This window comes from Rattus norvegicus, chromosome 15, assembly GCF_021556685.1.
Source record: "Rattus norvegicus strain SHRSP/BbbUtx chromosome 15, alternate assembly SHRSP_T2T, whole genome shotgun sequence".
In the NCBI taxonomy this organism is placed as follows: Eukaryota; Metazoa; Chordata; class Mammalia; order Rodentia; family Muridae; genus Rattus; species Rattus norvegicus.
In genome coordinates, this window is record NC_141548.1 from 8,265,042 (window position 1) to 8,286,619 (window position 21,578).

At 42.7% G+C, this 21,578-nt stretch overlaps 1 long non-coding RNA gene and 1 pseudogene across 1 annotated transcript; both read right to left on the minus strand.

Annotated features, from left to right (window-relative positions):
• Positions 1 to 254: 254 nt before the first annotated feature.
• On the minus strand, positions 255 to 1,565 carry Tufm-ps2 (Tu translation elongation factor, mitochondrial, pseudogene 2; annotated as a pseudogene).
• A 10,047-nt stretch (positions 1,566 to 11,612) lies between these two features.
• LOC148000802 (uncharacterized) lies at positions 11,613 to 17,441 on the minus strand. Its single transcript, XR_015638205.1, has 2 exons — positions 16,875 to 17,441; positions 11,613 to 12,189 (listed from the first exon to the last, which is right to left on the minus strand). It is a non-coding gene; the product is annotated as an uncharacterized LOC148000802 (long non-coding RNA).
• Positions 17,442 to 21,578: the final 4,137 nt, after the last annotated feature.

Genomic DNA, 21,578 nt, shown 5'->3' on the forward strand with positions numbered 1-21,578 from the left:
AGTCTGTGAATATTTATTGAGTATTTTCACATCAATGTTCATAAGGGAAATTAGTCTATAATTTTCTTTTCTTTTTTTTTTTTAATTCATGGAACAGTTGTATTTGCCTACCTCTCCTAGAAGACCACTTACTCTTTGTGAGCAGGATTAGAAATGTCCATAGGTGTATTCTGCTTGGATGCAGCTTGTGTCCACAAGTGGGAATGCTGACCCAGGGCAGCTTTAAGCTCAACAACCTTAGCAGAAGTCCAGACTCAGCTCCATTTGATCTTCTTGTCCTCCTCAGTCATGGCTGGTACATCAGTCACAAGGCCTGTGCCAATGGTCTTGTTGCCATTCGTCAAGGTGAACTGTCGGCCTTTTTCTAAGATCATGGGCTGCTGCAAGTTTAGGCGAAGCTTCAAGTCCAATCCAGGCATGGCGATTTCCTTCCATGGAGGCAAGATGATGTGACAGGCCATGTCCCAGGTCAGGGAGAACATGACGGCATGGAGTGAGATAGAAACGGTGTGTGGCAGCCACCCTCCTCCTTGCTGAGGATATAAACATGGGGCTCCACCTTCTGGTGTGGTTGGATGGAGCCCGGCTTGTCCGTGACCAAGCCAGGCCTCAAATCTTCCCACTTTAAGCCTCAGACCAGAGCACCCAGGTTATTCCCTGCCTCAGCCCTCTCCAGGCTCTATGTCCCAGCAACTCACGTTCATTTCCTTTCTCCAAATGCCATGCTCTAGTGTGCCTGTCACCATTGTGCTGAGACCAGGAATAGAGTAAACTGCCTGTACAGGGAGCAGAAAGGGCTTCTCCAGGTACCGGGTGGGTACTGGGATGTAAGTGTCCACAGCATCCAGAAGCTTCTGCACTGACTTCACACCTAGCTCAGGATCACATTGCTCAAGGGCACACAGAGCCGACCCTACAATGACTGGGGTTTCCTCTCCTTTATAGCCCAACTGGGAGAGCAGCTCCCAGATCTCCAGGTCTACTAACTCCATCATTTCCAAGTCCTGGTCAGTTTCTGCCTTGTTCACATATACTACAACATGCTCTACCCTGATCTGTTTAGCTAGCAGTAAGTGCTCTCGCGTCTGGGGCATAGGGCTATCCTTAGCTGCCACCACCAAGATGCAGCCTTCCAAAGGGGCAGTGGCTGTGATCATATTCTTAACATAATCTGCAAGACCAGGGCAGTCTGTGTGGGCATAGTGTCGGGCAGCAGTGCTATTCTCTACATGGGCTGTATTGATGGTGATACCCCGAGCTCACTCCTCTGGGACATTGTCTAACTACTTGTACTTCTTGAACTTAGCCCCACCTCCTTCAGATAGAATTTTCCTGATGGCCATGGTCAAGGTGGTCTTGCCATGGTCCACATGCCCGTTGGTACCCACATTCACATAGGGCTTGTCTCATACGTAAGTCTTCTTGGCCTCCACAGCTAGTGCAATGACACAAGAAGGGCGATACCAGGCCTTCAGCGGCCACAGCTGACTTTACAGAAATGTGGTCCGGCTGGCTTAGAGATCGCTGTAGCAGGGAGTTGCTCGTAATAGAGGGGCTGCTGCCATTGTGGTAGGACTCAGGGACCAGATCGAGAACTAGGTACCTGGAACCCGGGCATGTAGGGAAGCATAATTTTCTTTCCTTGTTGAGTATTTGTGTGATTTGAGTATCAGAGTGACTATAGGCTTTTAAAATGAATAAAGCAATATTTCTTCTGATTCTATTTCATGGAATAATTTGAGCAGTGTTGGTGTTAGGGCTTCTTTGAAAGTCTGGTAGAATTCTGTCTGGCCTTGGACTTTTATTGGTAGTGAGATTTTGATTACTGCTTCTATTTCCTTGGTGGTTACTGAGCTATTTAATTTATCTGCTCTTGATCTAACTTTGGTAAGTGGTATCTATCAAGAAAATTGTTCATTTATCTTAGACTTTCCAACTTTGCGGAGTATAGATTTTGAAAGTATGACATAAAGATTTGTGGTTTTCTGTGTGTGGTATCTGTTGTTACGTCTCCTCTTCTGTTTCTGATTTCGTTAATGTGGATTTTTTCCCCCCTGTCTTTTAGATACTTTGAGTAGCAGGAATGGGGCTTCCTCTATGTAAATTCCAGGGACTGCTCAGCTGCAGAAGCATCTCCTGCAGAAGGACCTAAGAGGACTGCTTGAGAGACCAGGAATTGCTGATGGAGACAATGCCAGCCAATCGGGAACTGCTGTTTAGAAGAGATGGTTTCTTGGGACCAATGGGGGTTGAGTGGAGGGTATTAAAGGAGCTTGCAGTATTGTTCAGACGAGCGGGTTGCAGCGTTCTTTACTTGCTCCTGAAGTCTGTATCATTGACTCTGTACCACCTCACCTCCAACACCAAAGGGCAGGTAGAGTCCCATGGCAAGTAGTCCAGGACACAAGCAACAGCTAAGAATTTGTTTATTATGTTTATTTTCTCAAATAACCAAATCTTCACATCATTGATTCTTTATATCATTCTCTTTGTATTTTATTGAGCCCTCAGCTTGGTTATTTCCTGCTATCTATTCCTCTTGAGTGTGTTTCAAGTTTATCTTCATCATGTGGGCCAGTCTTGTCTTCCCTTCTTTATGTGCTTTCATTTTCTCAATACCACGATGCTCGGAGCATGGTTATTTCCTGGCTAATAAATATGTGGCAACCCTTTTACGTCCACAAGAAAATTTATAAGCTGCTATAGTATCAAAGAGTGGGGAGCCGGCCCGCAGCAGCTCTCTGCTCCCAGACCCCGTGGGAGAGAGACCTCACCGCCTGGTCAGGTGGGCACTCCTGAGGCTGCAGAGGGGAAGAGACCACCAACACTGCCCACCCCTGCCCACATCCCTGGCCCAAGAGGAAACTGTATAAGGCCTCTGGGTTCCCGTGGGGGAGGGCCCAGGAGCGGCAGGACCCCTGCGCCTGAGACACCGCCAGAACCTGAAGGAACAGACTGGATAAACAGTTCTCTGCACCCAAATCCCGTGGGAGGGAGAGCTAAACCTTCAGAGAGGCAGACATGCCTGGGAAACCAGAAGAGACTGCACTCTGCACACATTACTGATTCCAGAGGAAAACACCAAACACCATCTGGAACCCTGGTGCACTGAAGCTCCCGGAAACGGCATCGCAGATCTTCCTGGTTGCTGCCGCCGCAGAGAGCTCGTGGGCAGCATCCCGCGAGCAAACTTGAGCCTCGGGACCACAGGTAAGACCAACTTTTCTGCTGCAAGTGACCTGCCTGGTGAACTCAAGACACAGGCCCACAGGAACAGCTGAAGACCTGTAGAGAGGAAAAACTACACGCCCGAAAGCAGAACACTCTGTCCCCATAACAGGCTGAAAGAAAACAGGAAAACAGGTCTACAGCACTCCTGACACACAGCCTTATAGGACAGTCTAGCCACTGTCAGAAATAGCAGAACAAAGCAACACTAGAGATAATCTGATGGCGAGAGGCAAGCGCAGGAACCGAAGCAACAGAAACCAAGACTACATGGCACCATCGGAGCCCAAATCTCCCATCAAAACAAACATGGAATATCCAAACACACCAGAAAAGCAAGATCTAGTTTCAAAATCATATTTGATCATGATGCTGGAGGACTTCAAGAAAGACGTGAAGAACTCCCTTAGAGAAACACAGGAAAACATTAATAAACAAGTAGAAGCCTACAGAGAGGAATCGCAAGAATACCTGAAAGAATTCCAGGAAAACATAAATAAACAAGTAGAAGCCCATAGAGAGGAGACACAAAAATCCCTGAAAGAATTCCAGGAAAAGACAATCAAACAGTTGAAGGAATTAAAAATGGAAATAGAAGCAATCAAGAAAGAACACATGGAAACAACACTGGATATAGAAAACCAAAAGAAGAGACAAGGAGCTGTAGATACAAGCTTCACCAACAGAATACAAGAGATGGAAGAGAGAATCTCAGGAGCAGAAGATTCCATAGAAATCATTGACTCAACTGTCAAAGATAATGTGAAGCAGAAAAAGCTACTGGTCCAAAACATACAGGAAATCCAGGACTCAATGAGAAGATCAAACCTAAGGATAATAGGTATAGAAGAGAGTGAAGACTCCCAGCTCAAAGGACCAGTAAATATCTTCAACAAAATCATAGAAGAAAACTTCCCTAACCTAAAAAAAGAGATACCCATAGGCATGCAAGAAGCCTACAGAACTCCAAATAGATTGGACCAGAAAAGAAACACCTCCCGTCACATAATAGTCAAAACACCAAACGCACAAAATAAAGAAAGAATATTAAAAGCAGTAAGGGAAAAAGGTCAAGTAACATGTAAAGGCAGACCTATCAGAATCACACTAGACTTTTCGCCAGAAACTATGAAGGCCAGAAGATCCTGGACTGATGTCATACAGACCCTAAGAGAACACAAATGCCAGCCCAGGTTACTGTATCCTGCAAAACTCTCAATTAACATAGATGGAGAAACCAAGATATTCCATGACAAAACCAAATTTACACAATATCTTTCTACAAATCCAGCACTACAAAGGATAATAAATGGTAAAGCCCAACATAAGGAGGCAAGCTATACCCTAGAAGAAGCAAGAAACTAATCGTCTTGGCAACAAAACAAAGAGAAGAAAAGCACACAAATATAACCTCACATCCAAATATGAATATAACAGGAAGCAATAATCACTATTCCTTAATATCTCTCAACATCAATGGCCTCAACTCCCCAATAAAAAGACATAGATTAACAAACTGGATACGCAACGAGGACCCTACATTCTGCTGCCTACAAGAAACACACCTCAGAGACAAAGACAGACACTACCTCAGAGTGAAAGGCTGGAAAACAACTTTCCAAGCAAATGGTCGGAAGAAGCAAGCTGGAGTAGCCATTCTAATATCAAATAAAATCAATTTTCAACTAAAAGTCATCATAAAAGATAAGGAAGGACACTTCATATTCATCAAAGGAAAAATCCACCAAGATGAACTCTCAATCCTAAATATCTATGCCCCAAATACAAGGGCACCTACATACGTAAAAGAAACCTTACTAAAGCTCAAAACACATATTGTACCTCACACAATAATAGTAGGAGATTTCAACACTTCACTCTCATCAATGGACAGATCATGGAAACAGAAGTTAAACAGAGACGTAGACAGACTAAGAGAAGTCATGAGCCAAATGGACTTAACAGATATTTATAGAACATTCTATCCTAAAGCAAAAGGATATACCTTCTTCTCAGCTCCTCATGGTACTTTCTCCAAAATTGACCATATAATTGGTCAAAAAACGGGCCTCAACGGGTACAGAAAGATAGAAAAAATCCCGTGGTGCTATCGGACCACCACGGCCTAAAACTGGTCTTCAATAACAATAAGGGAAGAATGCCCACATATACGTGGAAATTGAACAATGCTCTACTCAATGATAACCTGGTCAAGGAAGAAATAAAGAAAGAAATTAAAAACTTTTTAGAATTTAATGAAAATGAAGGTACAACATACCCAAACTTATGGGACACAATGAAAGCTGTGCTACGAGGAGAACTCTTAGCGCTGAGTACCTGCAGAAAGAAACAGGAAAGAGCATATGTCAGCAGCTTGACAGCACACCTAAAAGCTCTAGAACAAAAAGAAGCAAATACACCCAGGAGGAGTAGAAGGCAGGAAATAATCAAACTCGGAGCTGAAATCAACCAAGTAGAAACAAAAAGGACCATAGAAAGAATCAACAGAACCAAAAGTTGGTTCTTTGAGAAAATCAACAAGATAGATAAACCCTTAGCCAGACTAACGAGAGGACACAGAGAGTGTGTCCAAATTAACAAAATCAGAAATGAAAAGGGAGACATAACTACAGATTCAGAGGAAATTCAAAAAATCATCAGATCTTACTATAAAAGCCTATATTCAACAAAACTTGAAAATCTGCAGGAAATGGACAATTTCCTAGACAGATACCAGGTATCGAAAGTTAAATCAGGAAAAGATAAACCAGTTAAACAACCCCATAACTCCTAAGGAAATAGAAGCAGTCATTAAAGGTCTCCCAACCAAAATGAGCCCAGGTCCAGATGGGTTTAGTGCAGAATTCTATCAGACCTTCATAGAAGACCTCATACCAATATTATCCAAACTATTCCACAAAATTGAAACAGATGGAGCACTACTGAATTCCTTCTATGAAGCCACAATTACTCTTATACCTAAACCACACAAAGACCCAACAAAGAAAGAGAACTTCAGACCAATTTCCCTTATGAATATCAACGCAAAAATACTCAATAAAATTCTGGCAAACCGAATCCAAGAGCACATCAAAACAATCATCTACCATGATCAAGTAGGCTTCATCCCAGGCATGCAGGGATGGTTTAATATACAGAAAACCATCAACGTGATCCATTATATAAACAAACTGAAAGAACAAAACCACATGATCATTTCATTAGATGCTAAGAAAGCATTTGACAAAATTCAACACCCCTTCATGATAAAAGTCCTGGAAAGAATAGGAATTCCAGGCCCATACCTAAACATAGTAAAAGCCATATACAGCAAACCAGTTGCTAACATTAAACTAAATGGAGAGAAACTTGAAGCAATCCCACTAAAATCAGGGACTAGACAAGGCTGCCCACTCTCTCTCTACTTATTCAATATAGTTCTTGAAGTTCTAGCCAGAGCAATCAGACAACAAAAGGAGGTCAAGGGGATACAGATCGGAAAAGAAGTCAAAATATCACTTTTTGCAGATGATATGATAGTATATTTAAGTGATCCCAAAAGTTCCACCAGAGAACTACTAAAGCTGATAGACAACTTCAGCAAAGTGGCTGGGTATAAAATTAATTCAAATAAATCAGTAGCCTTCCTCTACACAAACGAGAAACAAGCCGAGAAAGAAATTAGGGGAACGACACCCTTCATAATAGACCCAAATAATATAAAGTACCTCGGTGTGACTTTAACCAAGCAAGTAAAAGATTTGTACAATAAGAACTTCAAGACACTGAAGAAGGAAATTGAAGAAGACCTCAGAAGATGGAAAGATCTCCCATGCTCATGGATTGGCAGGATTAATATAGTAAAAATGGCCATTTTACCAAAAGCGATCTACAGATTCAATGCAATCCCCATCAAAATACCAATCCAATTCTTCAAAGAGTTAGACAGAACAATTTGCAAATTCATCTGGAATAACAAAAAACCCAGGATAGCTAAAGCTGTCCTCAACAATAAAAGGACTTCAGGGGGAATCACTATCCCTGAACTCAAGCAGTATTACAGAGCAATAGTGATAAAAACTGCATGGTATTGGTACAGAGACAGACAGATAGACCAATGGAATAGAATTGAAGACCCAGAAATGAACCTACACACCTACGGGCACTTGATTTTTGACAAAGGAGCCAAAACCATCGAATGGAAAAAAGATAGCATTTTCAGCAAATGGTGCTGGTTCAACTGGAGGGCAACATGTAGAAGAATGCAGATCGATCCATGCTTATCACCCTGTACAAAGCTTAAGTCCAAGTGGATCAAGGACCTCCACATCAAACCAGACACACTCAAACTAATAGAAGAAAAACTAGGGAAGCATCTGGAACACATGGGCACTGGAAAAAATTTCCTGAACAAAACACCAATGGCTTATGCTCTAAGATCAAGAATCGACAAATGGGATCTCATAAAACCACGAAGCTTCTCTAAGGCAAAGGACACTGTGGTTAGGACAAAACGGCAACCAACAGATTGGGAAAAGATCTTTACCAATCCTACAGCAAATAGAGGCCTTATATCCAAAATATACAAAGAACTCAAGAAGTTAGACCGCAGGGAGACAAATAACCCTATTAAAAAAATGGGGTTCAGAGCTAAACAAAGAATTCACAGCTGAGGAATGCCGAATGGCTGAGAAACACCTAAAGAAATTTTCAACATCTTTAGTCATAAGGGAAATGCAAATCAAAACAACCCTGAGATTTCACCTCACACCAGTGAGAATGGCTAAGATCAAAAACTTAGGTGACAGCAAATGCTGGCGAGGATGTGGAGAAAGAGGAACACTCCTCCATTGTTGGTGGGATTGCAGACTGGTACAACCATTCTGGAAATCAGTCTGGAGGTTCCTCAGAAAATTGGACATTGAACTGCCTGAGGATCCAGCTATACCTCTCCTGGGCATATACCCAAAAGATGCCCCAACATATAAAAAAGACACGTGCTCCACTATGTTCATAGCAACCTCATTTATAATAGCCAGAAACTGGAAAGAACCCAGATGCCCTTCAACAGAGGAATGGATACAGAAAATGTGGTACATCTACAGAATAGAATATTACTCAGCTATCAAAAACAATGACTGTATGAAATTCGTAGGCAAATGGTTGGAACTGGAAAATATCATCCTGAGTGAGGTAACCCAATCACAGAAAGACATACATGGTATGCACTCATTGATAAGTGGCTATTAGCCCAAATGCTTGAATTACCCTAGATGCCTAGAACAAATGAAACTCAAGACGGATGATCAAAATGTGAATGCTTCACTCCTTCTTTAAATGAGGAAAAAGAATACCCTTGGCAGGGAAGAGAGAGGCAAAGATTAAAACAGAGACTGAAGGAACACCCATTCAGAGCCTGCCCCACATGTGGCCCATACATATACAGCCACCCAATTAGACAAGATGGATGAAGCAAAGAAGTGCAGACCGACAGGAGCTGGATGTTGATCGCTCCTGAGAGACACAGCCAGAATACAGCAAATACAGAGGCGAATGCCAGCAGCAAACCACTGAACTGAGAATAGGACCCCCGTTGAAGGAATCAGAGAAAGACCTGGAAGAGCTTGAAGGGGCTCGAGACCCCATATGTACAACAATGCCAAGCAACCAGAGCTTCCAGGGACTAAGCCACTACCTAAAGACTATACATGGACTGACCCTGGACTCTGACCCCATAGGTAGCAATGCATATCCTAGTAAGAGCACCAGTGGAAGGGGAAGCCCTGGGTCCTGCTAAGACTGAACCCCCAGTGAACTAGTCTATGGGGGGAGGGCGGCAATGGTGGGAGGGTTGGGAGGGGAACACCCATAAGGAAGGGGAGGGGGGAGGGGGATGTTTGCCGGGAAACCGGGAAAGGGAATAACACTCGAAATGTATATAAGAAAAACTCAAGTTTATAACAAAAAAGAAAAAGAAAAAAAAAGAGTGGGGAAAGTAAGAGTGCCATTTTCTAGACAGGTAAATCACGCACAGAGATGTTCATTTTCCCTTGAGTTTTTCAGTGAACTGATGTAGTAAATCAGGTGAATCCAGAGATGAAGTTGTTTGCCTCATGTTTATCCTGAGGAAATATTTGTCCCTAGTCATGTGGCCTCCCTCAGGTATCCAGACCACCATGTTTTTCTCATCCCCAGTGTTAGAAAATAGATTTTTAATTCAAAATATGATTGATGGTTCCTAATACAACAAACGCGGTTTTTAATAGCTAAATTAAAATGGCTATGTTTTTGTTTCACTTGTATTGCTGTAAGTAATGGAAACTTAGAGGTGACAGGAGAATGTCATAATGTAAGCAGGAGTATGTGGTTACTATGCATCCGTATACTTAGAATGCAGTATGCTTAACTCTTGTTTCCCAGCCGAGACCTCTATCAAGTTATATCAATATAGCATCATTATCAAGATATATTACAAAGAAGAAGGGGCATATAACTGGCCTTTTTCTCAACCTCTGTTTATGATCCACACCGGAAGCAACCCAGCAACCATGTTTCTTTGAAGGAGAATTAGGGGTCTATAGATTGACAAGGAGAGCCAAGTCGTGCTTCCTGAGATGGGAACTATTTAATACTTTTTAAATCTCAATCAGGAATTTCTGCTCCACCTTTGATCATTCACTTCCTTAATGAAAGACACAAAACCTTTATATTTATGATAAACTTTATGTAGTAGGGCAGGGCAAGTAACTACCCTCTAAGTTATTAATAGCTACTTCCCTAACAAAAACCCCACATCATAACTTGCCATATTCCACCTGGGTTGCTCTTAACTTCTATTGGCCAGTCCTTATGGTCATGTTTTCATGATTTACCTACCCCTGGTATCTTCTCCTCTTCCTTCCCTCCATATGTTCCTCCTCTGACCCCAAGCCTGGTAACAGAAATCCCGCCTACTTTTCTTCTGACCAGCTACAGGCTGTCATCATCTTTATTCAACCAAAACTATTCAACCTGTAGGTTTAAATTAAAAAGAAAGGTCATATAGTATCATTTGGTGTGTGAGGATTCTCTTGTCCCTGAGGCAATCAGAGTCAATATTTAGCATTACAATACATGACGACAGACAAAATCTCAACAGGGAGCTTTTAGGTCACAGAAAAAATGGTGAAGAGAAATAGCAAGAAGGCATGAGGGATAAATAGGAGAATAAGGAATATGGGGAGCAGGGGTGTTTATTAAACACCAAAGGCAACCTCAGTTTACAGCCTTCTAGCCTTAACCCTCTTCCTTCAATCCCAAAGTGATGAAACTGTTTTTTGTCCTTTCTATGACACTTGGTCTTCTGGTTTTCCAAGATGGTTTTTGTTTTGTTGTTTGTTTTGCTTTGTTTTGTGTTTATGTCTATGTCAAAGCATGAACTCAGAAATCAACTGTATGACTGACAGCATTTCAGCTTTCAAGTCCCCCTAATACATCACTATCTCTTTGTAGAACTAGAGTTTCATAAAGGTTGTTCATTGTCAGAGTCCGGATGTGCAGGGCCGGACGTGCCTGAGGGAGAGCCAGAGATAGGACTTGCCAAACCAGCTATGAGCCCCAAGGACACTGACCATCTGTAGCCACCCTTCTGAGTGAGATGAGCCACCCTACCTGCCTGCCGAGCTGCTAGATAACACATACTCCTTGCTGATGTCATTTCGCGCCGAAAGTAACCGTTCACCTTTTGAATACGTATGACTTTTTTTTTTTCTTTTTTTTTTTTTTTCCGGAGCTGGGGACCGAACCCAGGGCCTTGCGCTTGCTAGGCAAGCGCTCTACCACTGAGCTAAATCCCCGACCCCCCGTGCACCTTTTGAATTGACCAATCATGTGTAACCGCGCGAATGCCCCTTACCTCTGAAAGACCCCCGAAGGGAGCCCCCCACTCAAGTCTCGGGAAAGACGCGCACCCAGTAGGACACAGACACCGACCTGCTGTAATCACACGAGGAAGATTTATTGTGAGCAAGATGAAACGAGAGCTCAGGCCAGCATGCTGGGGTCGAGACTCATACGCCACACAGGGAGTAGAGGAGTTCGACCCCGACCTGAATTTTCACAGAGCTTATAAAGGAAAAAACCACAAACCAGGGGGATCAAGAGGGAGGGAGGAGGGGAATTCCAAAACCATAAACTGCCCATACAATTTAGGACTTTGTGACATTGTGATTAGGGGTAGTGACATTTTACAGGGCCATTGGACCATTGTGGCCGGAGGCTATGGGTCATTGTGGCTGTTCCAGGAAACCTTTCATGCAAGAATGTTCCGGGAACCATTGTACAGCAAGGGAGGGGCGAAAAGTTCATGTTCTCATAGACCCTACCTCTTCTTTTTGGGTAGCTAGGCGGCTTATTATTAATTTTTAATCCTTCATTCCCCACTTCTTCTTTTTTTGTTAATAGTTCTAATCCTAGAACTTCATGGAGAACTCAGCTTCATCTAGCATAACAGCTTGGTATTGTAGTCTTAACATGAGGATTCTAACCTGGACACTATCCAAGCCTATCCACCAAGGTCATGACTAGCTTTTAGAACTTCTAAGCTTATACGGACTGTGATCCCTGAGGCACAGTCCCAAGAAGTGTTAAGAGTACTAACATATGCAATGTTACATCATTTGTAATGGAAATCAAGCCTATCCCACACCTATCTTGATAGAACCCAGGACAAACATGACTGAATTTCCCTCTAGGTCCCAGCTCTCAGCCCCAACAGCTAGTACACGGCTGGTGAGGGCTGAGAATTGACAGCTGTCAGGGTGGTCAGCAGCACCAGGTACGGTCCTTTCCAGCGAGGCTCGAGTGTCTGGACTCAGTGTAGCTGCAACCTGGAACTGATGGGATGTCTCAGGGGTCTCCGGGGCATAGGCTGCTGTCAGCTGTGAGCAGATTTCTTTCTGTATCACCTGTAGGTCTTTTAGCCTGGCACACAAATCATTATTACTATGGCACTATGACATGTTGGTTCAGTAACATCATCTAATACAGTCAGGGGGGCTGAGGCCCCATATAAGATCTCAAAGGGGGTAAGGCTGAATCTGGAAGGGGTATTTCTTGCTCTGAAGAGAGCAAGAGGGAAGGAGTGTCACCCAGTCTGTGCCAGTCTCCATGGTTAATTTGGTCAGGGTCTCTTTTAGAGTTCTATTTATTTACCCTACCTGTCCTGAACTTTGAGGTCTGTAAATACAATGTAATTTCCAATCGACCTCTAAATACTTGGCCACACCCTGGCTTACCTTGGCAACGAAAGTAGGGCCATTGTCTGACCAGATTACCTTGGGCATTCCAGACCTGGGGAAGATTTCTTCCAGTATCTTCTTGATGATTGCAGAGGCCATCTCTCGTTTGGTGAGGAAAGCTTCTATCTATTCCTGAAAAAGTATCTACAAGCACTAGGAGATACTTGTGATTATATTTTTCTGGTTTTATCTCAGTGAAGTTCACTTCGACTTTTCACCAAACTCTCTAGGTCTCTTTGCCCTGTTTGCTTGCTAAGCATTCACTTATTGACATACCTTATACTTTCTACTGTCTCTCTGGCTAAAATCTTAAAGTCTATTACATACACTTAACTACTTGGACAAACTTTTTATCTCCTAAATGAGTCCATTTCTGTATTTGGCAAAGTGAGTCTTTCCTTTATTCTCTGGGGAGTATAGCTTTCCCCTCAATGTGCCATTGTCCTTTATCTTTTAAGCAATTTGGGCCTTTTCTAAGTGAGGCCATCCCTTAGTCCGATCCTAGTTCTCAGTGGCTGTCTCTTGCAGGCCTGCAACCAGGATGGGCTCCTGCATAACCATTTTTCGAGCCACTTTATCTGCTTCGTTATTGCCCCATGTCACTGAATCTCTTCCCTCCTGATATCCTGAGCAATGAATAGTACTCACAGTTGTTGGCTTCATCAGGACATCCAAGAGATGGCAAAGGCATCTGCGGCACTGATGTACTGGGGGGTTGAGCCATCCCAGATGACATTGTGTTGTCCACCATGGCAGCACCCACTTGTCTCTGACCTTCATTCATGAAGAGAACTGTTCCCGTCTGTGGACAAGGTCCTCGGGTTTCAGCAGGGGTCAATCAGCCAGTCGCAGAGGTCTTTCCTCCACCCATGGGCTTCTGCCAGTACTTGACACTCGTGCTGTGGTGGCTCCAGGTCCGGATTGGGCAGCAAGGTGACCAGATTGTCCCCAACTGGTAGAGAATCTAGTCCATGGCAGCTGACCAGTGGTCCCATCTTTTGGGACACTCTATTCAAAGGCAGAACATCAGCCACTCTATCACAGTTTAAGTCCTGGATTGGGTGATAATTGTTAGTGCCCGGCTGGCAGGAGTGATATGTTCCAAGTAGAACAGCGCTAAGCCATTCATCTCCCAGCATCAGGTACTGGTGCACTGAGACAGGTCTTAAGCTCCGCATACACAGTCTGTAGATATGCATACACATGGCCTCACCCAGCCATTTCAGCCCACGCAAGCCATTTTGGGGAGCAATTTTCTCATGAGCAAGGGATGGGAGCAGTCAGGGATGACTATGAACTAGTGGGTTACCCGGCCCACGCCAAGGTCCACTGTTCTTCGGGCAGTCCATAAGTATTGTTTGTTGCCAGTAGGCCCCTGTACCCAAGGTCTTTGGATATTGGCCCACTGGAGGGGGGCATAGGAGCACAGAGCATTGGGTCCCTGCATCCACACTTCCCTTCTATCTCTGTACATAGCCAGCACTCTAGGACCAAGAGGCTCTCCAGTGTCCCCTCTTGTTCTTTCTGGGGCAGTCCCTGACCCAGTGTCTTTTTTTTTTTTTCTTTGCATTAGGCACACTGATCTTTAGCCAGGAATTCTCTTCTGTTGCTAGGTACTGTCTTCCTAGGTTCCCTAACTACTGTGGCCAGTATATGTTCCTCTCTTGTCTTTTATCTCTCTTTAGCTCTCTAGCTTCCTTTTCTTTTAGTCTCTTTTCCTCCCTAGCTTCCTGCACTCTTTACCTCTTTCTTTCTTTCTTTATTTCTTTCTTTCTTTCTTTCTTTCTTTCTTTCTTTCTTTCTTTCTTTTTTTTTCTGTCTCTCTGCATCTTCTTCTACAGCTATTAGGTGCTGTCCACTTTTCTGCACAGACCCTGAACCATGCATCAACTTACAATAACTCTCTCAGCGACTTAGCTTAACCCTTCAAGTTTCTGTAACTTTCTCTTCATATCTTTTCCTTATCTTAGCCAGATTGGTGGGGCACTTTCCAGCCCCTCAGAGACCCACCCTTGGAGCCTGGCGGCAGACCTGGCACTCCCTACCTTCAGGCGTCTGAAGAGAGCAGGCAGAAGTGAGGGCCTTCTATCCGCGTCTGGAACATTTTTTTCTGGTCTCCAGTAGGATTCCGTCTTTCATCGGTGGTAAAGAAGACCTGTAACAGTTACTAACAAGCATATCAAATGGGATGGTGAGAAAACAAGAGAATCTTGAGAATAGAGTCTACCGAAGAGGGCAAACAGCATTTAGTCACACAGCTAAACCAGGAGGCCTTTCTTGGAACAAAAAGGCCATTGTCAGTGTCAGCTCCATGGCTTTGCCTCTCAAGAGAACCAGCCTCCAAATGACACTAGGCTTCTAGTAACAACTAATAACAAAAGGATGGAGAGATGGTTAGAACCTGGGTGCTAGATGCCAGGGGGCTGATAAAAGAATTGTAACCAGTTCACCTGGGGCTATCAGGACCTCAGTAGTAGCCCTTTACCAAACTGTCTCACTGGGTTTAAAGGCCCATGGAAAAGAAAACATTAATCCTGACCTTGGCTACCTCCAAGTAATTTAGTGCTGGAGACTGACTCCTCCCTTGGAATAAAGACAGCAGATAAGGCAGGCTTCCTTAAAGAACTTCTCTAAATGAGTGCTCTCCTACTGTGAGCAAATGTCAGAAATTCCTTTCCTATTCTTGTTTTCCTTATAGCCCCACCTAGCTCTCAGCCTTTTTAGATTATTCTTCTGTAGCATTTCTAACACAGCCTGTCCCTTTTTTATAGCCTATTAACAGCATTTCTGATCTTTTAGGCAGCTACGCACTAAGTGTCATACCGGCTGAAACTCCACCTTTAAGATTCTTTGCTCCCAAGCAAAATTTAAATCCTTTTCCAGCTTATCTCAGCTGTCCACCATGAGATTCCCAGAGATCGCGAACCAAGGTGTAGTAATTCACTAAGAAATCTCTCTATAGTGTTTCTTTTTACCTTAAGCCTTTTCCTTTTAAACAGCTCCTGAAGAGCCAGAAAAATTGGGTGAGACTTGAGAAGTCCCCATGCTCGCTGCAGCAGCTCCGCAGCTAATTTCGCTCCCCTCTACTGTGTGCTGCGAGCACAAGCACAGATAAAACACTATTTTAAAAATTAACTTTGGCTATCAACCAACACACCGCCACTAGAGCGGGGTCCATAAGATTAAGTTTCTTACTAAGCATTAAGGGGACCAAGTAAAACTCTTCGATGAACAAAGCAAACAGTTTCATGATTTCAAACACAGTCGTCAGTCCAAGATTTTAAACACGGTCGTCAGTCCAAATTCAAACACGAAACAAAAGTCAAAAAAACACTGGACAATACCACAGAAAACAATCCAGACAAATAAGACCAAGACAAAGCATCCTATAACCAATTTCCACAGATGCCTGGTACCTTCAGTACCTGGCCCAAACTGCAGCTTAACCTTAGCTGCTTCCGGGATACCAAACACAGAAACAGAATACAGACAACAGACACTAACACATCTAAGCACACTTGTCCGTGCCTATACTTAAATAGGCAGCCGAACTCGACCTCCAAAGTCACAGTCAGATCTTTTTGACTGTCCGTTGCCGGGTCCTCCCGACAAAATTCGGCTCGAGGAACGTTTCTCACGCGTCCCAGAGCCAGGACCCAACAAAGGCTGACTCGTGGAACGTCTCTCACGAGTCCCAGAGCCTGCGCGATTGGGGCGTCCCCCGGTGCGCTTTCTAAAAAGGAAAAAAAAGAAAGAAAAAGACTATTCGGAGTAGGAATCCTTCATCTACTCACAGGCGCCATTTCGGGGTGGGGAACCTTCTTCCACCCGTGCTCAGGGCAGGAAACCTTCTTCTGCCCAGACAGTGCACTAAGACTCTCGTGCACAGGGCAGGAATCCTTCATCTGCCCAGACAGTGCACTAAGACCTTAAACCGGTACCGAAAAACACAGACTACAGGACTTAATTCACACACACTCACACACACGAGCACAAACAAAAGAGAAAAAAAAAACAAAAAAAAAAACAAAACCGACGTCGACTTCGTGTCGACCAGAGGCACTGAAACTGATCGGCAGGTCGCAGACCTTGCCTAACAAACCGGTCGTCAAGGAGTAAAGTCTCCTCTGGACCTATCAGATGGGGTTCACCAGGCGTCCCTGGTCCCCCCTTGTCCTCCTGGGACGTCTCCCAGGGCGAACGGACGGTGGGTACCTGGACACGTCTATCCCTATCCACCCCGCTCTCCTTCCTGGAGCGCGGTCTCACTGAGCGTCCGCAAAACCGAAACAGCGATCGCACCAGATTCCCAGACAGAACATAGACACAGACCCAGACACAGCGCTGAGATAAAACAGAGAATCTTACCTCCAAGTGGGTCTAGGACCCCTGGGTGGTCGCGCAGATCCCGGACGAGCCCCCAAATGAAAGACCCCCGAAGGGAGCCCCCCACTCAAGTCTCGGGAAAGACGCGCACCCAGTAGGACACAGACACCGACCTGCTGTAATCACACGAGGAAGATTTATTGTGAGCAAGATGAAACGAGAGCTCAGGCCAGCATGCTGGGGTCGAGACTCATACGCCACACAGGGAGTAGAGGAGTTCGACCCCGACCTGAATTTTCACAGAGCTTATAAAGGAAAAAACCACAAACCAGGGGGATCAAGAGGGAGGGAGGAGGGGAATTCCAAAACCATAAACTGCCCATACAATTTAGGACTTTGTGACATTGTGATTAGGGGTAGTGACATTTTACAGGGCCATTGGACCATTGTGGCCGGAGGCTATGGGTCATTGTGGCTGTTCCAGGAAACCTTTCATGCAAGAATGTTCCGGGAACCATTGTACAGCAAGGGAGGGGCGAAAAGTTCATGTTCTCACAGACCCTACCTCTTCTTTTTGGGTAGCTAGGCGGCTTATTATTAATTTTTAATCCTTCACCTCCCCTATATAAACCCCTGAGTTTGGAAGCTCGGGGTCTCCTGTGTGAGATACGTGTCGACCCCGGATCCCGCTAAGACCCGGGATCTCGTTAATAAAGCTACCTCTTGCTGTTACATCAAGAATGGCTCCTCGTGATTCCTGGGGGCACCCCATCCTGCGATCGGAGCGAGAGACGCAGCTCCCCGTTTTGGGGTACGCTCTTTCATCTTAATAAATTAGAAAGTTCTGTGCTTTTACAGATTGAAAGAGACAGTTCTAACTAAAGCTAACATTTTTAGAACTTTGTTGGGAGGAGGCATATATACAAATTTGACATAGAATGTCAAATGTCTCAGTCAGTGCTGTGAAGAGAAACCATGACTCTGGCAACTCTTCTAAAGAAGACCATTTAATTGAGGTGCATTTACAGTTCCTTAGGTTTAGTTTATTTCTTTCATGGTGGGGAGCATGGTGACATGCAGTTAGACATGATGCTAGAGATATAGCTGGGACTACTACATCCGGTCCTCAGGCAGCAGGAAGAGAGATACTCTGAGCTTAGAATGGACTTTCTGAAATCTCAAAGCACATCTGTGACATTCTTTCTCCAAAAAGGTGACACTTCCTAATTCTTTCAAATACTTCCACTCCATGGTGACCAAGTATTCACACCTCTGAGCCTATGGGGGCCATTATCATTCAAACCACCACATCCTCCATGGTGACTCCTGATCCTGTGTCTTTATACTCTAGGGTAGACCATGTGACTTATTCGAACAATAGAATACTAGTCAATATGACATAATCAGAAACCTGGTAAGAACTCATACTCTGAACAATATTTTTATATATAAATTCCAGCTTTGCATTCCTGCTACCTGCCCCAATGCTTTGCATTCCTGAATAAAAGACACACACAGAGCCTATATATTTAGGTAAACCTTAAACAGTACAACAGCTGAGCCACTTCCTAGCTTCAACATGGTTAATCTACCTTTTGCCAATAATCTGAACTTATTACTTACTGAAATCTATATTCCACCTGGATATGGCATCTCTCTTTTCCTCCTTCTCCTTCTCACGGCCTGGACAACTTCTTCTTCTCCTTCATCTCCTCTCAGTCCCAAGATCTGGAAAATCCTAATGTCCTGCCTCTGTCTACATTTCCCAGTCATTGGCTGCTAGCATCCTTATTTACCAGTCAGCACCAACAGGGGACAGGGTCCCTCAGTGTCCTACAAGCAGATGTGCATACATACTCTCATGCAAACAATTTTGGGTACCCAAATTAACACAAGAATACAAGAGCATTAAGCCAAGCCCACTATAATACAGTCTCTCTGCTTAAAACATTCTTGGTTTAAAAGGCCCATGCTGTGGTAAGATGTATAATTCCAATGCCACAACCACAGGGAATTCCAAAGCCTTGATCTTCCTCAACTGAAGCTTAAGAAGGAGAGCAGGAGACTAGCCAGTGTCCTTGTGTTCTGCCTCAATTCTTTGCTCAAGGAAACTGTCACTCTTAATTTTTATTCTAAGGCTCAACTTCACAGGTGATAGACTAGAGAGAGCATCATATGGTTTTAGTTTGTTAACCCGGTTTATTTTTTTAATAGAATTCTTTTTGACTAGAGATTGTGCACATCCTATATAAGATATATATATTAAAAGACCACTTCAAACTACTCTGGATGTGTTCAATGAATCCCAGCTCCAGTCTCATCAACCTTCTTCTAAAATGAGAAAAGAAAACAAACAGAAGAAAACCTAAGAGCTCATTTGGAATAAAGTATATTTGGGTGAAAACCTTCCTTTATCACGCTAGTATCTCAAAAGAAAGTCTGTCTATGGATGTGCACAATTTTTCAAACACACTGGGGCATCAATAATCTCAGAGGACACCAAGTTGAAAGTAACTGAGTAGAAAAAAAAAAAAACCTTCTTTTCTCTCTCTTATGTTCTGAGGGTTTTACCATCTAACCTGAATCCATTGAGATTATGTAGATCTGTATATTCTCTTTAATATTAAGTAATTTTGGTACAAAACTTAAAAGACGATGAAATTACATATGAATATGCTCTGACTTGTTGATAGTCCCTAGGGGTAAAAAGAGGAGTTATGTTGTACAGAATAGCTGTACCAAATCAAGCAAGTAGTTTTCCTTGTTTTTTTCTTTCTTTCTTTCGTTTTTTTTCTGTTTCTGAAACAAAATCTCACTGTGTATGTAGCCAAGGCTGATACTGATGTCCTTTCCCCCTGACCCAGCCTCCTGAATACTCCAATGTGTGTGTTACCACATCTAAATTTCCAAGGTTTTTTTATACAAACACATTTTTAAAATATTCTAAGTTTTAAAAAATGATATCCACATTTACCTTCTAAAATTGGCTAAGAAATATACAACTTCTTATAGAATTACAAGTGAAATACAGTAAAATAAAAAGTAGTAAAATCAGACTCTTTTGCTATTGGAGGGTTTCCAATCAATGCCCAAATTATTTTGACAGAAAAAAATTTATGGAAAAATAAGCTTCATTGTTTTTACCTGAAACAAATTTCCAAGACACACAATGCACAGAAGTGACTTCATGTGGATTATAGTTCAGATAAAGCATTTAAATCTTAGGAATTGGTTATTAGGAGAATAAAATAAAAATGTGTATCCTGTCTCAGTGTCGATGACATAGTAGTTGTTTAAAGTACTTCAAAGAAGAGAAGGTATCTACTGCTTAAACATGAAAGCCCAGGTTCCCCATTGAAATTTGTAAAACAAAACAAAACAAAACAAAACCCCAAACAAACAAACAAGCAAAAACACCACAGGAGACAAAGATTACACATATAATCCTTAGGGTCTGATGGACAGACAACCTAATGGATTGATGAAAGCATTGATGAAAGCCCTTGTTTCAAACTAAGCTGCAGAGTGATTTAAAAAAAATTCTCAACATCCACCTCTGCCCTACACATACATGCATACATGCACATGCACTCACACATACATACACACAGAGAGAAGGAGAGATTGAAAGAGAAAGAGAATTTCCATAATTCTTCAAGCATTAACTAGTCCCACAGAGGTTACTCCTACTATTTCTATGCTATTTCTGTGATTTGAAAGATGTAGCCATACTTGCAAACTGCGATGAAGAATATTAACATAGAAAACTGGAGACCAGTATTCAGCTTAAATGAAGCTTCAGGGCATCACTTGTTTAAAAAGTGGGATTTCATCCCTTCAGAACATAGAGAATATGGTGATGGGCCTGGATGTAAGTGTGTATCTTGCGTGGTTCTGCGTACTCAATGTTTCTCCTGGTATTATGTTATCACAGGTCATTTATATGCCATCCCATCTCACTGTGTTGCATTATTTCTATTTCTGTGTATCTGTGTGTAGCTTCCTACCACATGGGGCTTTAGACATCACTTTCTTTTATTAGAAAGTGCTCTGCTTATATGGCCCTTTGAAGATTTTAAGAAATGAAGAGGCAAGAATAAGTTACAGCAGTAAATTCATGTCACAATTTGTAGAATAGGAATGTCTTTATTCCTACAAGGTACACTTAAGCAGCTTAATCTTTCTGAGCATTCATCCCTAGTACATGTAAACAGAAAATAACACCTCCATTGATTTTTGTTTTTTAAATTTTGAAGTGGTCTAAAAATACTAAAGAGCTATTCATGCTTCAATAACTCCATAACGAGAAGTTTGTCAATCAAGTATTATTAAAATAATGAAAAAGACATTGATACAATTTGGTATATGTTCATGTCTTTCCCTAATTTTCATTGTAGACAATGACAAACTCTGTCCTGTTAAATTTATCTGTCTGAGTAATCCTTTAGATATGTACCATAAAGAAAATTGTGAGCCTATCAAATATACTGGACTAAATGTTATGAAAAAATGTCTTTGTACTGTATAAAAATAAATAAAACTGTATATGTATTTGTATTTATATAAAATATATAATATATTTATCCCCACAAACATGTGATTAATTTGAAAGTGTATCATTGTGTTTTCATGTGGAAGAGAATTTTATACTGAGACTCTAAGATAGCAGACTCCTGCAGTTTGTACTGTAAAATAACTATTTATATAATAAAATACCCACTGTACTCAAAAATGACAGAGCAGACT